Below are 17,621 nucleotides of genomic sequence, written 5' to 3'. Positions count from 1 at the left end.
TGGCTGAAACTTGCATCCATTGAGAATCAATTACCATTTTCCCCAAGACAATAGCATTCGCATTAAGGACCATCAACGATAGCAGACTAAACAGCGCCACCCCCCTTATTTGGAAAGGCCTACGTGCCTAGGACCCGCCCAGCCATCGAGGTATCCGCCCCCTAACTGGCTGAGATCGATGAGGGTGATCGAGAACCCTATCGATCCATTGGACCTGGAGTAAGGACCGCCCAAAAGGGCGCGAAAGAGATGAAGGATAAAAAGCCCTGCGCACTAGAGATCGGTTTCTTTTGAGACCGGCCTGTGCACGACCAACTGCAGCAGGACAACCAAGTTCAAGGACCCACGACCATTCCTGAAGGATGAGCCCAGCTGAGACGAACCCAACTTCCAAACCGACCACGTGGACCCGGATAAAGGTCTTATCTCGCACAACGCCAGTCACTCGAAGTTAAGTAAAGGTCATCTTAGTCGTTAGGTGTAGTTTAGTATGGAGCTGCGTGTGCTATTGCACAGAGATATAAGTCTTGTGTTATTAATAAACTGTGTTTTTGAGCTAACATACTGGTTGTGTGGTTATTTGGTCGATATAAGAAGCAGCTTGTGGTTCACATAAAGGGTAAAAAGGCAACATCATGTCCCCTCTCAGTCTTCTATGCTCCAAGAAAAACAACCCCAGTCTATCCAATCTCTGTTCAGCCCAGACAACATCCTGGTAAACCCCTTTCCAATGCAGTCAGATCCCTCCTATAATGTGGATTACAGAACTGTACCCAGAGATTTCCTTTCCTGAAGGATATAAATGATGGGTTTTTACCAGAATCCAGTAGTACTACATCATCGTCACCATTAGTAATACTGGCTTTTTTATTCCAGATCTAAATAAAATAAAATTCAATTGGATTAAAATATTGTGCAACATGTAATGAAGATGTGCGAGGGGATCGAGGTGGTTATGCCCATTGCAAGGGCTCATTGGAGTAGGTGCAGGAAAAGCAGAGAATCCAGTACAATAGGGCCTCCAGTCAAGAAAGTCCAACCAGGCATTCCAACCCTAGATTCCGGACCTGAAGAGAAACTCTTCACATCGGGGCAGGGATCTCATGAGGTTATCTGATTGGGGAAATCTGGGGAAGCTTAAGGTAAGAAAATCTCAGAATGAAGCCTGAGTAGGTCTACCATGTGAAGGTCCTGAAGCCAGAGTGAGAATAATAGTGTTGGTGGAACCCCGAAGGGCTCCTGACCTCCGAAGTGTAAACTATCACCACAGACAGAGGATGTGGGAATTTAGAGTCACGATACCTTGACTTGGAAAGACAAAGGTGATCTGCTCTGACCTGACGATGCCACCCAAGTGCCAATAGACATAAAAGGCTTCCCACATCGCAGAAATGGAGAGAGGTTAGCCAGGGCGATGTTGAAGATGGGTTCACATTCTTCACAAAGGAGAGACTATATTAACCAACCAGAGGAGTTACATACACTCATGCCAAACCTGGAGAAACCATAATAAAAACAGAAAATGCTGGAAAAGTTCAGAAGATCTCAGGAAAGAGAAACAGAGTTAACGTTTCCAGTTCATATGAATTGTTCTCGAGAATTGCCACGTCGGGTTGTCAGGAGACCAAGGGTTCTAAATTAGGGGAAGGCCAATTTTTACTAAGACGAGGAGTGATTTAGGAAAAGTGGATTGCAAACAGCTGTGTGAAAGTAAATCAGTGTCACAGTAATGGGTAGCATTCAAGAAGGGGATGAAGATGTAAATCTGTTCCCACAAAGAAAAAGAGTGGGCTGCCAAATCTCGAGCCCCCTGGATGACAAGGTGAACAATGGGAAGCTTATTTCAGACACCCAGAGTTTCATACTGCAGAAAGTGTAGAAGAGCACAGAGTGTGGCGGTGAAACTGAAACAGAAATGAGGAAACTCACAGTGGCAGGGACCCAGGTTCAATTCCGGCTTTGGGAGACTTTGGGTGGAGTCTGCACGTTCTCCCTGATGTGTTAGGCAGGTTGGTTCGATGTGGACTGCACTCGATGCAGGGAAGTTAGAAACAGACGTCTATCACTGGAGAAGATCCAATGCTATTTTATTCAACTATAGAACTGCTATACATATTCAGCTGTGGGTCAACACTATACTCATCTGACTGGTGACCTTGTAGTAGTCTGGCCAGACTTACTAGCTACCGCATGGTGTTTGCACTTGCTAGCTCGTGGACTCTGACTGTCTCAGTAACTGGGTCCCGAGAGAACGGGAAACCTAGTGCCCTCTGGCTTTATAGTGGTAGCGTCCTGTCTGGTGATTGGCTGTACTGTGTTGTATGCTTACTGGTCATCCTAAGTGTCAATCACTGCCTGTCTGCAACTCATTATATACATGAGTGGATATTATGACACTCCCCATGTCTGCGGTGGGTTTCCTCAGGTGCTCCAGTTTCCTCCCACAGTCCAAAGATGTGCAGGTTAGGTGGGGTTGCGGGGATACGGCAAGAGAGTGGCTTAGGTAAGGTGCACTTTCAGAGGATCAGTGCAGAGTCGATGGGCTAAATGGCCTCCTTCTGCACTGTAGGTATTCTATGGTTCTATGGAAAGCAGAGAGAACATGAAAATATACAGACAAGCAAAATCAAGGAAACTTCAAACATGTTTGAAAAGTCCATAAAGAGCAAAAGGAAAGTGTTTCATATTTAAAGACTGCAGAGCTTCTCAGTCTCTATCTGTGAGAATCTTCTTTGAACTGATTGTAAGATGGCAGCTGACAGACCTTCCCTCATGGCAGAGGTCACATGACTACAGCAAGCCTCATAGGACATTTAGTATTGTTGCATTTCAAAACTCAAACATCCCCCTTTTCATCATGAACAAAAGACAAATTTGGATGCACAATCTGTGGGTTACCCAACCGTGGGTTACCCAAGTTACCCACTATACACTCACTGTTCTCCTGCATTAACAACTTTTAGTGCTACTCATCAGTCTCTGCTTCTGTATTACATTAATTTTTAAATAGTGCAGGTCTATTAATGGTGTGTGTGCGCATTGTCATTTCCTGTATGTCTGAATGATGTTCTCTCTCCGGGCAGTGTTGTTCCCGTGGCACTTGTTGTCATGGTAACTGCCTTGGTTCCATTTTAATTGTTGGGGACACATAGAGCTCTGGGATTGATGGTTATTCTGTACTCAGTACAACTAGTGAGACCCTTGACTAATCAATTGCTGTGAAGGAATAGTTTCATAAGTTGCTCGTATATGCCTGTCATTGCACCCGTATATCCACCTGCACTACGTACGATTGAGGTGGCAATCTCTCTCCACATGTCCCAAGTTGCCAGTTGGGCTGTTGAGAGTGTTGAAGGTTTGTATCCTGACTGGGCCTCCAATGCTCAGCTCTGGCAATGGTTTGGCAGTCTTGTCAAATTGAAATTTGGATTTCTGCAAAACTTGATTTTTTTTTCATTCACACCTATTACTACTTTGGGTTTCAGTAGCATTTTTGCTATTTGAAGATTAGTTTGCGGCCCGCTTGACATTAGTCTTTTGACTGGACTACTTTCCATGCCTTCAAGTCAATGTGTTTCTCCACTCAAGGATTGGCTTGTATTCATCCGTGCCGGAGTTGCTCGGTTTCTTGATGGTTCCTTTGGTGATTTGCACTGTTGCCTTAGCCTTTCCATTTGACTGGAGATAGTGCAGAGATGATTTTTGAATTTCCCAATGTTTTGTGATCAGCTGAATTCTTCACTCATGAACTGAGTGCCTTTGTCACTCATCACAATGTCTGTAATGCTGTAATGACTGAAGTGTGCTTTCAGGCATTCCACTATTTCTCCTGTCATTGTTGGAGTCAGCTGGTCTAATTCCTAGTAATCAGAATAGAATCTATAGTGACAATATAATTAGTTCATGCTATAGTGAAGAGGTCTAGTCACAGCTTCATTTTTGTTCTGGGCTGTCATGTGTTATCAATGGCTCTCTAGCTTGTTTAGCTTGGTTCTCATTACAAGCACCACAGAGGCCAATGTAGAGCTCTTCTCTTGCCTTTCTCAGACTCAATTCAATTCTATTTTGGCTTTGATGGATAAACTTCAGCTTATCTGCTCCATTCGCCTTAGCCAGCTTGGACTGTCAATTCATCTTGATTTGCTCTTGTGACCACAGGTGTGCCCTTGATGTTATCAGGCTATCCTTTCAGCACTACTTCTTGTGGCACTTGGAGAGTTGCTTCTTGTTGGGTAGTTTTGCTTGATTTGAGCAAGGCACTTTTCTGTAAGGTTCAATCGATGGGATTCTCTGTTCCCAAGACTAAATGTTGATGCCGGGGCAGGATTCGTGGACTTCCACGACAGCAAAACTGGTGCCACACCTGGATCAATTCAGCGACTGTTGAGGGGCTACCACCAGTGCCGCGTGGAACACAATCGATTCCAATGAGAAATAGTGTAAATTCACGATTGACACTCAGGAGGCCAACAAGCTACAGCCGCATATACACACTTCACACCCCACACACACTATCCCAGCCAACAAGATGGCACTGGTTGTGCTGGAGAATGCCCATACATCTGAAGGGTCAGCTGCTGCCAGAGGGCACTTGGGGGGATGGCTTGGGGGGGGGGGGGTACCCATGTGACCTGTGGCCCTAAGTTCACAGTGGGCAGTCAGCGGCATATGCAGCTGCATGGCTACCTTGCCGACTGCGGCAATGGTGTTCCGTGCCCGTCCACCCAAACCCCTTAGCCCATCTCCTGGACAACCCCTGCCACTCCCTCCGGCTCTGGCAGAATCCCCCCAGTTAGTGGCACAAGTGTCAGTAAACGATGACGATGGTGGATACTTTCCATAACTCCTCTCTCTCCCTCAGCAGCAATGGAGCCTGTTTCATAATTTTTAAAAGCACAAGTGAACCTCGCCGTTGGGAATTTGGCATACTGGAGATGGAGAATAGCGGCGGGCCCGAAGTTACCGGATATGCCAACGGCATTTACTGTACATGCGTTCTGGTCCGCATTGACGCCGCTGTCAAGTTTTCGGAGAATTGCGATTTGGTGTGAAATTGGCACTCGCTGCGATTTCGGTATGGGAACCGATTCTCTGCCCAATGGCATTTCCCGATTCCGATGGGAAATCCCGCCGATTTACGCTGCGGGGTTGATGACTCCCAGATCATGAGGTCCTGCTGCTTCACATTGAAATTGGAAGATTTCACAGTCTGTGTAGCATCCTCAACTTTCTTCATGGGGAGTGCTGTTCTCGACAACATGTCCCCAATGTACATCTGTTTCCCTTGTTTGTATTTCATGTCCAAATGATATCTTTGTAAACATAGTAACACTCTTTGTAGACGATTTGGAGCAGATGAAGCATTTTGAGAACAATGTTTTGTCTTGTGGTTGGACATCATTGTTACTCTGTCTCTCCCAAGCAGGGACTGATGAAGATGCTCACAAGCAAAACCAATAGCCAGGCACTCTTTCTTGATCTGAATGTTGTTCCGTTTGTGTTAGTGCCCTGGATGAAACTGCGACTGTTTTTTATTGTTGCATTAGGATTGCACCATCATCTGTCTCATTGACATCATATATTTTGCTAAATAATTTACAAATCCAACAAATCATCGCACTGCTTTCACATCTGTTGGTTGCTGCATCGCCTCTCCAGCTCTCATCTTGTCAGGATCCAGGTGAAGGCCTTTTTCTGTCGGTACAGTTCCTACTTGACTTCAGGAATCCTCAATTACAGTTTTTTTCTTGTGCAACTTCAGCTGCATCTGGTGAGCTCTCTGTAGCAGCCACATTACATTCTGATCATGATCAACCAGGGCTTCTTCCATTGAGTCTCCATCTCCATTAACTAGTAGATCATCCACTGTGGTTTCCACTCTGGGCAATCACTCACTGATAATCTTCTGGAACTGTAGAGATGCAAATTGGCATGCACAACCATCTGTATCACCATCTGTTTCTCCCGAAAGGTACCACAATGTAGTTAGAAAGCTGCTGCTTGCATCCAACGTCCCTTGCCAGCAACCATCCTTCACATCTATGGTAATAAAGATCTTTGTCTTGGTAATTTATGATGTGGAGATGCCGGCGTTGGACTGGGGTGAGCACAGTAAGAAGTCTGACAACACCAGGTTAAAGTCCAACAGGTTTGTTTCGAATCACTAGCTTTCGGAGCACTGCTCCTTCCTCAGGTGAATGAAGAGGTGGGTTCCAGAAACACATATATAGACAAAGTCAATGATGCAATACGATACTTTGAATGCAAGTTTTTGCAGGTAATTAAGTCTTTACAGGTCCAGATAGAACGACTGGAGAGAGGGATAATCACAGGTTAAAGAGGTGTGAATTGTCTCAAGCCAGGACAGTTGGTAGGATTTTGCAAGCCTGGGCCAGATGGTGGGGGGTGAATGTAATGTGACATGAATCCAAGGCCCCGGTTGAGGCCATACTCATGTGTGCGGAACTTGGCTATCAGTTTCTGCTCGACAATTCTGCGTTGTCGCGCATCCTGAAGGCCGCCTTGGAGAACGCTTACCCAAAGATCAGAGGCTGAATGCCCTTGACTGCTGAAGTGTTCCCCGACTGGAAGGGAACATTCCTGCCTGCGATTGTCACGCGATGTCCGTTCATCCGTTAGCGCAGTATCTGCATGGTCTCAACAATGTACCATGCCTCGGGACATCCTTTCCTGCAGCGTATGAGGTAGACAAAGTTGGCTGAATCACACGAGGATGTACAGAGTGGGTGGTGTTCTCACGTGTAATGGTGGTACCCATGTCGATGATCTGGCACGTTTTGTAGAGGTTCCCATGGCAGGGTTGTGTGCTGTTCTCCTGAAGGTTGCGTAGTTTGCTGCAAACATTGGTCTGTTTGAGGTTGCGCGGTTGTTTGAAGGCAAGTAGTGGAGGTGTGGCGATGGCCTTGGCAAGATGTTCATCTTCATCGATGACGTGTTGAAGGCTGCGAAGAATATATCGTAAGGCAGTGGAGTGGGCCTAGGTTGGCTGCTCTTTCAGAGGGTCGGTTTAGACTTGATGGGCCAAATGGCCTCCTTTTGCACTATAGGAATTCCATAGTTCTATGTAAGAGAGGTCCCACACTGTCTAGATAAATGCCTGATTAACTGGTAATTGCTTTAGGCCAGAGAGAAGCAACATGGTGTTGGGTGAGACCACAGCTACACCCCATTAAATTCTGTCTATAGAGCTCGAAACATTTCAAACCTGAAAGACCAAGGAACTGATCATCGAGCTCAGGAAGTGCAGCATGACAGCAACCCCCCCCCCCCCCCCCCCCCCCCCTCCCATCCACATCAATGGCTCCGAAGTGGAGATGATCGATAGCTTTAAGTTCCTGGGGGTCACCATCACCAACTGTCTGTCCTGGTCCACCCACATTGATGGAACAGTCAAGAAAGCCCAACAACATCTCTACTTCCTACAGAAGCTAAAGAAATTTGGCATGGCTGCATCGACTCTCACAACCTTCTACAGATGTGCGATAGAGAGCATCCTATCCGGCTGCATCACAACTTGGTATGGCAACTGCTTGGTCCAAGATCGCAAGAAACTGCAGAGTGTGGTGAACTCAGCCCAATGCATCACACAAGTTTGCCACCCTCACATTGATTCTGTCTACACCTCCCGCTGCCTCAGAAAGGCAGACAGCATTATCAGAGACCCCTCCCACCCAAGCCTTTGCTTCTTCCAGAACCTTCCATCAAGCAGAAGATACAGAATTCTGAAGACCCGCACATCCAGACATAGGGACAGCTTCTTCCCCACAGCTACTTGACCCCTCAACGACTCTCCCTCGATCCGGTGGATTTTGTATGGGCGGGGAAGGTGCCGAGGGTGGAGTGGACCCTGCTACAGAGGCAGAGGCGTTGCCAAACCTGCTTCATTATCATTGGGCGGCGAATGTGGACAAAAGTGCGGCGGTGGTGGGAAGGAGGAGGGGTAGAATGGGTTAGGATGGAGGGGGAATATTGTAAGGGGTCTAGTTTGAGGGCTATGGTGACGGCGGCATTGCCAATGGCTCCGCGTAGGTATTCAGGGAACCTAGTGGTGCAGTCCACGGGATTTTTATTTGGAGGAAGGGTTCGCCAGTCTGGAGGAGCTAAGGGAGAGGGTAGAGCTACCGAGGGGTAGTGAGTTCAGGTATCTGCAGGTTAGGGACTTTGCACAAAAGGTCTGGAGGGGGTTCCCTAGATTGCCGGGATACACCCTGCTGGAGCGACTGCTGCTTCTGTGTATGGAATGGGAGGGAAGAATTGGGGATATATATAAGTGGCTGTGGGAGCAGGGAGGCGAGCGGGTGATGAAGATCAAGGAGAAATGGGAAGCGGAGTTGGGAATGGAGATCAATTGGGGAGTATGGAGTGAGGCACTGCGAAGGGTAAACGGGATCTCCTCTTGTGCAAGGATGAGCCTGATACAGTTTCAGGTGATGGACAGGGTGCATATAACTCGGGTGAGAATGAGTGGGTTCTTTCAGGGGATAGCAGATGAGTGTGAGAGGTGTGGGCGAGGGCCAGCGAATCATGTTTTGGGGTGGTGAAAAATTGGGAAGATTCTGGGCGGGAGTGTTAGCCAGGATAGTGGAGGAGGGAGTGGACCCGGACCCTTCGGTGGTGATATTTGGGGTTTTAGAGAAGCCGGAGATCATGGAGGGGATGTCATGGCCTTTGCCTCTCTGATTGATCATTTTGCTGGAGTGGCGGTCGGCATCGCCACCAAGGGTAAGCAGCATGGTTGGGTGACCTGTATGACTTCCTGCGGTTAGAGAAGATAAAGTATGAGTTAAGGGGCTCAGCAGGGGGAGCTTGAGAAAAGGTGGGGGATGTTTGTGACCGTGTTTGAGGAGCTGTTCGTCGCAGGGGGGGGGGGGGGGGGGGGGGGGGGGATGGGATGAAAAGGGAGGAAAATCTGTACAAACTGTACAGTTGATTGTTGGGAAGAATGTTTCCCGGGATGTTTATTTGCTGTTATCTACTTTGATACAAGTTTGAATAAAATGCGTTCAAAAGAAAAGACTCCCCCTTGCACTGATCTGTTCCCTGTAAGAACACTATTCACGACGCCCTATGCTGCTCTTGCTCATGTATTTGCTTTGTTTGGGCCCTTGTTTCGCACTGTAGCCAATCAATGTACCATTTGTCAATATGCTCTGCCGATTATTTTTTTTTGTCTACGATGTACGTACTGTGTATGTTCCCTTGGCCGCAGAAAAATATTTTTCACTGTATTTCGGTACATGTGACAATAGATCAAATCTAATCACATCAAATTAAAACACTGATTAGTCCTCAGTTGGAGTCATCATACTTTAAGAAGAATATCAAGATCTTAAGAAAGATCCAGAAATGATTTACCATTAGGGTGAAAGCACCAAGCGCTCACTGAATCAACACTGTACTAGTATTAATGCAATAACTAATAGAAAGTGATATTATGCAGTCAGCGGAGTTCAGATGCTCAGCCCATTCCAATCTCTCCTGATCAGTTGTAACTAGCACCACCTGCAGGACTCCTGCGGTATATACACAACATTTACATAAATCCTCAGCTCACCTCAGTCACAAACATACAGTGGAAGTCCCTTCGGGGACAGCTGCAGCTCTTAGGCGCCTGACAATTCTTTAATTGAAGTTCAGAATTAGAATGTGCAGTTAGAATTATGTCCTTGTCTTATAAAGTGACCTCAGCATCTGAACATTGCTGTCGGAGCTCAACATCAATTTAAATTGCTAAATTGTGTGTCGAATGATGTGAGCTCCTTAAATCACCAACACCAACCAAAGTGTTACAATCCCAGTTGGTGTTATAACTGGATGGGAAGATCCAAGAATGGAACGCTGGCTCAAAATACCGTCAGCCAGATTCTCCGTCCCTGAGACTAAGTGTTGACTCTGGGGCAGAATTAGCGGAGTACTACGACAGCAAACCTGGCGCCGCACCGAGATCAATTCACCGATCAATATGGGGCTAGCACCGGCGCCACGTGAAACTCAATTGATTCCATTGAGAAATGGTGCGGGATTCACCAGGTTTGGGATTGACACCCAGGAGGCTAACAAGCTGCAGCCGCATATACACACTTCACTCCCCACACTCGCCACCCCAGCCAACAAGATGGCAGCAAGGGGAATGGCACCGATATTTGCCGACACTGAACTGGAGACGTTGCTGGACGCCACGGAGGAGAGGAGGGCGACCCTATACCCCGGGGTGGGAAGGAGACTGCCAGCCGCCGCAGTTCGCCGGGACTTGTGCAGGTGGAAGAGCTCATCATCGCCGTGTGCAACACAGTCTGGACTGGCCAGCAGTGCCAGAAGAAAGTGCACAACATCCTCAGGGCGGCCAGGGAGAGTAGGCAACACTAACCCCATCCCATGCATCCATACCGGCAGCCATGGCCGGGTGCCCTGGCTACTGAAGCCACCCGCTACCCACTCCATGGACCAAGATTTGTGAACTGAGGATGAGCCGATTCTTTGAAGGAGTAGAAGATGTGTGTGAGCATTGCGGGGGGTGGGGGGCCGCTAATCACGTTCATATGTTTTGGTCCTGTCCCAAGCTAGGGGAGGACTGGAGGTTTTTAGGGTAATTTCCAAAGTGATTATCATAGAATTTGCAGTGCAGAAGGAGGCCATTCGGCCCATCGAGTCTGCACCGGCTCTTGGAAAGAGCACCCTACCCAAGGTCAACACCTCCACCCTATCCCCATAACCCAGTAACCCCACCCAACACTAAGGGCAATTTTGGACACTAAGGGCAATTTATCATGGCCAATCCACCTAACCTGCACATCTTTGGACTGTGGGAGGAAACCAGAGCACCCGGAGGAAACCCACGCACACACGGGGAGGATGTGCAGACTCCGCACAGACAGTGACCCAAGCCGGAATCGAACCTGGGACCCTGGAGCTGTGAAGCAATTGCGCTATCCACAATGCTACTGTGCTGCGTGAAACTGGACCCGGGTCTCCGGGAGGCCATATTCGGGGTGTCGGACCAGCCAGGGTTGGAAACGGGAGCGGAGGCAGATATCGTAGCCTTCGCCTCATTGATCGCCCGAAGGCAGATCCTGCTGGGCGATCGCCACTATCTCTTCCAACCCGATCGGGGCCCACAGCCCTTCTACTAACTCCCCATCCACCTTTGGGAAGTTCAGCCCCTCCAAGAAGTGCCTCATCCCTTCCAGCCCCGTAGTTCCGACCTATACAGCCTACTGTAGAAATGCCTTATTCACCCCTGCTGAATCTCCAACCAGGTTCCCATCTCCATCATTTACTTTCCCTATCTCCCTGGCTGCCTCCCTCTTTCTAAGCTGCTGTGCAAGCATTCTGTCCATACTCATAGATCACCCCGCCTCGCCTTTCTCAGATGCTCCACCGCCCTCCTTGTGGTAACAAGCCGAACTCCGCCTGTAGCCTCCGCCGTTTCCTTAAAAGCCCTACCTCTGGGGTCTCCGTATACCTCCTATCGATCTCCTTTACCAGTCGGTCCGTCTCTGCCCTGTCCACCTTCTCCCTATGGGCCCGTATCGAGGTCAGCTCCCCTCTGACCACCGCCTTCAGTGCTTCTCAGACCACCGCTGCTGAAATTTCCCCCGTGTCGTTGACCTGCAGGTAGTTCTGAATACATTTCCTCAGCACACCCCTTCATCAGCTAAAAGTCCCACATCTAACCTCCAGTGGTCCAAAAGTCCCATATCTAACCTTTAGCTGATTCAAATTAGCTAAACTAAAACGTGAAAGCTTCTTTGACATACAAGGCCCCAGTTGCTAAGCAACCACTGCTGGTTTATTTACTCTTCATGCTGTAGCCCTCTCTAAGTACAATAGAATCACAGTTAGAATTGAAACTGGGCAGCACGGTGGCACAGTGGGTTAGCCCTGCTGCCTCACGGTGTCGAGATCCCAGGTTCGGTCCCGACTCTGGGTTACTGTCCGTGTGGAATTTGCTCATTCTCCCCGTGTTTGCGTGAGTTTCGCCCCCACAACCCAAAGATATGCTGGCTAGGTGGATTGGCCACTCTAAATTGCCCCTTAATTGGAAAAAATTAATTGGGTACTCTAAATTTAAAAAAAAAGAATTGAAACCAACCACATACAAACAACTTTGTCCAGCATGAATATAACTATAGGTTTTATCTTTCTAGGTGCAGAAATATTAAATTAAACACACTTAAATGTTACCTCATTTCTAATATTCACCATTACAAATATAAATCCCTTAAAACTACCTTTATTTTCCTGACAAAGGGGTTCTAACAAAGGTAGTTTATCCCTGAGCTCAAAAGCTATATTCAACACTTGTATTCTGCCTGTGCTCCTGGGAGTAACTCCTGCGCTCCCGGATAAATACCATGCTCCCGCCACATGATCTCTTTTGTAGCCACATCATCACATGCTGTGTTATCTATTGATGCTAGTTCTACCACTTGCAGAAGGTGATGGTGATTGCATACATACTGGGGAACCGCCTGAGGTTACCACATAACTATTCAGTTGTGAAGATTACTGTCCACCACCACCCACTGGTCATGGCCATGTGGCCTGGATCCTGACTGTTTGACCAGGTGTTAGAGGGCAGAGTCTGTGGGCACCTCCATCATAGTGCATTTGCTTCTCAATCTGAGTGGAAGGAGGGCATCATTCACGTTGGTTTCAGGTTTGGGCTGCAGCAGAGCCTTGGCAGGCGGAATCATGGTCCTGGTGTGCCCCAAGTGTGTGCTCAGTTGTGAAATTCAACGGAGATTAATTGGTGAGCAATGTCTAGTGATTCCTTGGTCCTGTATCTGGTTGCTTCCAACCCAGGGTGCCTTTAGTGCAGTTGTTATGTGCAGTACCTCGGGGGGGCAGTAGGGATGATGAATTGCTGGCCACACAGTATTATCCATCTGAAATGAAATGAAAATCACTTATTGTCATAAGTAGGCTTTAAATGAAGTTACTGTGAAAAGGCCCTCATCACCACATTCCGCCTGTTCGGGGAGGCTGGTACGGGAATTGAACCCGCGCTGCTGGCCTGCCTTGGTCTGCTTTAAAAGCCAGCTATTTAGCCCTGTGCTAAGCCAGCCCCCCTGTACAGTTAATTCATCTCTGATGGTGAAGAATCTATGGACCTCATGGGGAAGTTCTCTTGGTGATCTGACCAGCCCCTCAAATGACATTGTGCATGTGATGTTCATGTGTAAGGCCTGTTTGAGTTCCTAAATTCGACGAGAGGACAACACCTATTGCCTTAATGTCTATGTCTCCATCACGGTCTCCCTCACAATCTGTGGTTGATAAGAAGGTTCTGGAGTGGGCATTGGCCAAGTACAGCTCCTTACCATGTTTTTAGACAATGCTGAGTTTGTAGTGTTGTAGCCATGCAGACGCTGTGTGAAAAGGTTTTTTTAAGATAGTTATGAGTAGCTGATGATCCATCTCAACAGTTGCAGGATGACCATATATGAAGTATATATGAAGCATACATGTATAAGTATATGTGAAGTCCAAAGGTGTGTGTCATGGAAATAATGATAGATAGAGGCTTCGAGCTTTGTTTCAGGAATTTATTAGCACGATATCGTGGAGAGGCTGCAATGGCTAATTGCCATTCCACAGCACTCTGCCGGGAGTTGTGGACCTGGTTCTCCGTTTTTTTTCGGGACTGCTGAGCGCCGGGAAGACGGCCACGGAGGGGCTGAGTAACGGGCAGAGCTGCATGGAACCGCAGGAGAGCAAAAAGCAGCGAAAACGGGATAGAAAACGACAAAGGCAAAGTGCAGTGGGAGCTGACCCGGGAGCAAAGGTGGCGGACCCATGGTCCTCGGACCCGGCGATCCAGCTAGCGCTGGAAAACATGCTGCAGGTGATCAAGAGCAGTTTTGAAGATTTGAAGTGGGACAACTTGGACCCATTTCAGAAGGCAGTGGATCAATTGAACCAGAGATTGGATGCCCAGGACAAAAAAGTTAAGGAGCTGGGGGATGCGGTGGAGGAGCAGGCGGACACGCAGACGGTTGCAGCGCTAGAAGTCGACGGGTTGAAGGAGAGGCAGAGGAGACTGCTGGACAGAGTAGAGGAGCTGGAAAATAGAGCCCACAGACAAAATCTGAGGATCATCGGCCTCCCGGAGGGGGCTGAGGGAGCTGATGCCACAGCGTTTGTGGCTGACCTGCTACTGCAGCTGATGGGGGTTGTCGCCTTTCCGCAACCGCCGGAGCTGGAGGGGGCACATAGAGTACAGGCGAGACAGATGCATCCGGGGGGTCCCCCCGTCCGATGGTGATCAGGCTCCACAGGTTCACGGATAAGGAGCGGGTGTTGCAGTGGACAAAGATCGCTAGGAGCAGCATGTGGAATAACAGTGTTCTTCGCATCTATCAGGACCTAAGCCTGGAGGTGGCCAGGCGGCGAGCAGCCTTTAAACAAGTTAAGGAGGTTTTGTTTAAAAAGCACGTGAAGTTTGGTCTGCTCTTCCCGGCCCGTCTTTGGGTTACGCATCAGGGCCAACACCACTACTTCTCCGAGCCCGAAGAAGCGATGGACTTCGCGAAGGATCAGGGGCTGGTCCTGCAAAAAGGACCCATTAGAGTCAAACTAGAGTCCGAGAGTTATTGTCTGGGGGGATGCCTACTGTGTCTGGACTGATGGTCGACTGTTTACTGCTTTAAAGGTGCCTTATGTTGTATTTTTGGCAGCTTTTGCCTACGGGGTGTGCGGGGGGGGGGGGGGGGGGGTGGAGATCCCCTTCTCGCTTTTTTTTTACCTTTTGTCATGCTCTTTTTGTTTTTTGGAGCCTTTACTGTCACATAAAGGTGGTTGGTAAGCAATGGGGATTAAAGTTTTTGGTTGTGGGTTTTAATGTTTGTTTTGGGTAGGTGTTATACAGGTACTGTGTTACTGCGTTGTTACTTTATTAATGCTCAGAAAGGGACGTGTGTTAACACTTATCTGTTTACACAGCTGGAACTGTATTACACCTGGAGCAGCTTCACTTTGCTGTTTGATGTCCCCATCGCGTTTGATCTTTCCCATTTTAGTGTGACTGCTCCAGTAGGTCAGATCGGGGGGGCCGATGGGAAGGGGCTACTCGTTTTACTCACATGTCCACGGAGTATGCTCTAGGATCCATTTCTTTATCATGAGCAGGGACTGTGTAAGGGAGGTAAAAAATACAGAATACTCGGCGATCACTATTTCGGACCATGCCCCACATTGGGTGGACCTGCACGTCTGCTGGGAGAATTACCAACGCCCACAATGGAGGTTAGACGTAGAATTGCTGTCGGAGGAGGGGATATGTGAGAGGTTGCGGAAGTGTATGCAAAATTACCTGCAGATAAACGATACAGGGGAGGTTTCAGCAGCGACCCTGTGGGAGGCGCTGAAGGCAGTAGTGAGGGGGGAGCTGATCTCAATTCGGGCTCACAGGGATAGGACGGACAGAGCAGAAGTGGATAGATTGGTTAGGGAAATGTATCGGATAGACAAGGAGCATGCGGGGTCCCCGGGGGAGGACCTACTCAGGGAGAGACGGAGATTACAGGCGGAACTGGGAATGCTATCCATGAGTAAAGCCGTGGAACAACTTAGGAAGGCAAGGGGAGTGGTGTATGAGCATGGGGAGAAGGCTAACAGATTGCTGCCGCAGCAACTCAGGAGGAGGGAGGCGGCCAGGGAAATAAGTAGGGTGGTGGACGGGAAGGGGAGCAGAGTGGAGGACCCGCCAGGACTGAATAAGGTATTTCGGGACTTTTATAGTAAGCTCTACACTTCAGAACCCCCGGAGGAGCCGGAGGAGATGAAACGGTTCCTGGATGGACTAACCTTCCCAAAAGTGGGCAGGGGACTAGTGCATGGGCTGGGGGCCCCGATTAGAGCGGAGGAGGTACTGGGGGGCCTAAAGCCATGCAGTCGGGTAAAGCCCCGGGACCGGATGGATACCTGGTAGAGTTCTACAAAAAGTTCTCGGAGATAGTGGGGCCGGTGCTGACCAGGGTTTTTAATGGGGCGAGGGACAGAGGGACCCTACCTCCGACGATGTCGCAGGCCACCATCTCGCTGATATTAAAGCTGGACAAGGACCCGCAATCCTGTGTGTCATACAGGCCAATCTCCCTGATTAATGTGGACTCCAAGCTCCTGGCCAAGGTCCTGGCGATTAGAATTGAGGACTGTGTACCGGAGGTAACTGGGGACGACCAAACAGGGTTTGTTAAAGGCAGACAGCTGGTAGCCAACTTGAGAAGATTGTTTAATGTGATTATGATGCCCCCGACGGGCAAGGAGTTGGAGGTAGTGGTGGCAATGGATGCTGAGAAGGCCTTTGACCGGGTGGAGTGGGACTATTTGTGGGAGGTACTCGGACAGTTTGGGTTCGGGGAGGAACTGGTTAATTGGGTCAGACTATTGTACCAGGCCCCAAAAGCTAGCGTAAGGACGAACAGAACGACGTCAGTGATGGAACCATCAATTCAGCGAACACGTGTAGTTGGATCTGAACAGAGGCTTTAATACACTTACAACAGGAGCCAGCCTATTCGTCGTTGAACTTCAGGTGAACTGGCAGGCTGGCTCTAAGGCACTGATCTTTATACATCAGTCCCAGGGGGAGGAGTCCTGGGCGGAGCCAAGGGAGGAGCCCAGTACAAACTCTCGTGTACTCCCAGAGCGACTCCCCCTGGTGGTCGGATAGTGCAACTGCACTTACAATGGGTAGATAACGAACATACATACATGGAGTGATATTGGCAACTATACATAGTGCGAATCACATTCACCACATTCACCCCCTGTTAAAGAAAATCAAGTCCGGCGGGGGTGATGGCTCAAAGGGTCAGTCTGTCCGGTGGACGAATTGCCGTTTTGATCTGCGGACCAGCGGGGTTGCAGCCTCTTGCGGTGGCTAGGCGGGCGTCGAGGTCTGGGGTACGGTTGCCGGCTCCGGGGCGAGTCTTGTCCGAGCCTCATACACCTCCTGGTCGAATGGAGACTGGGGGCGCGGGGGGCGGGCTGGTGCTGGCGCTCAGGACTGGCGGGGTGAGCTCGCAGAATCGGGGGCGCAAGGGGGCGGCCACATAGGGAATGGGGAAAGGAGTTCTTCGGTGGGGGTAGATGGGAGGCTGGATCCAGCGGGTGCCAGGTCCCGGAGGGATACTGTGTCCTGGCGACCGTCCGGGAACTCAACAAATGTGTACTGTGGGTTGGAATGAAGCAGGCGCACCTTTTCAACAATGGGGTCGGGCTTGTGCGCCCTGACGTGCTTCCTTAGGAGAACCGGGCCTGGTGTCCTCAGCCACTCCGGAAGTGAGACCCCTGTGGTAGTGCCCCTGGAAAAAATGAAGAGCCGCTCGTGGGGGGTTTGGTTGGTAGCTGTACACAGGAGGGATCTAATTGCGTGGCGCGCGTCAGGGAGGACTTCCTGTCATTGGGAAACTTGGAGCTGGACCTGAGGGTCAGTAGGACGGTCTTCCAGACCGTCGCGTTCTCCCTCTCCACCTGTCCGTTCCCCCTGGGGTTGTAACTGGTAGTCCTGCTCGAGGCGATGCCCTTGTCGAGCAGGTACTGACGCAGCTCGTCACTCATAAAGGACGCACCCCGGTCGGTGTGCACGTAGCTAG

The 17,621-nt window shown here is 49.2% G+C and overlaps 1 pseudogene; it reads right to left on the bottom strand.

Moving 5' to 3' along the window:
- Positions 1–3,725: 3,725 nt before the first annotated feature.
- The window catches only part of LOC119970324, a 50,984-nt pseudogene continuing 37,088 nt past the window's right edge, over positions 3,726–17,621 (bottom strand).

This window comes from Scyliorhinus canicula, chromosome 1 (assembly GCF_902713615.1).
Source record: "Scyliorhinus canicula chromosome 1, sScyCan1.1, whole genome shotgun sequence".
NCBI lineage: Eukaryota > Metazoa > Chordata > Chondrichthyes > Carcharhiniformes > Scyliorhinidae > Scyliorhinus > Scyliorhinus canicula.
Note: the sequence above shows the minus strand (reverse complement) of the source record. Positions and strands in the feature narration are given on the sequence as shown.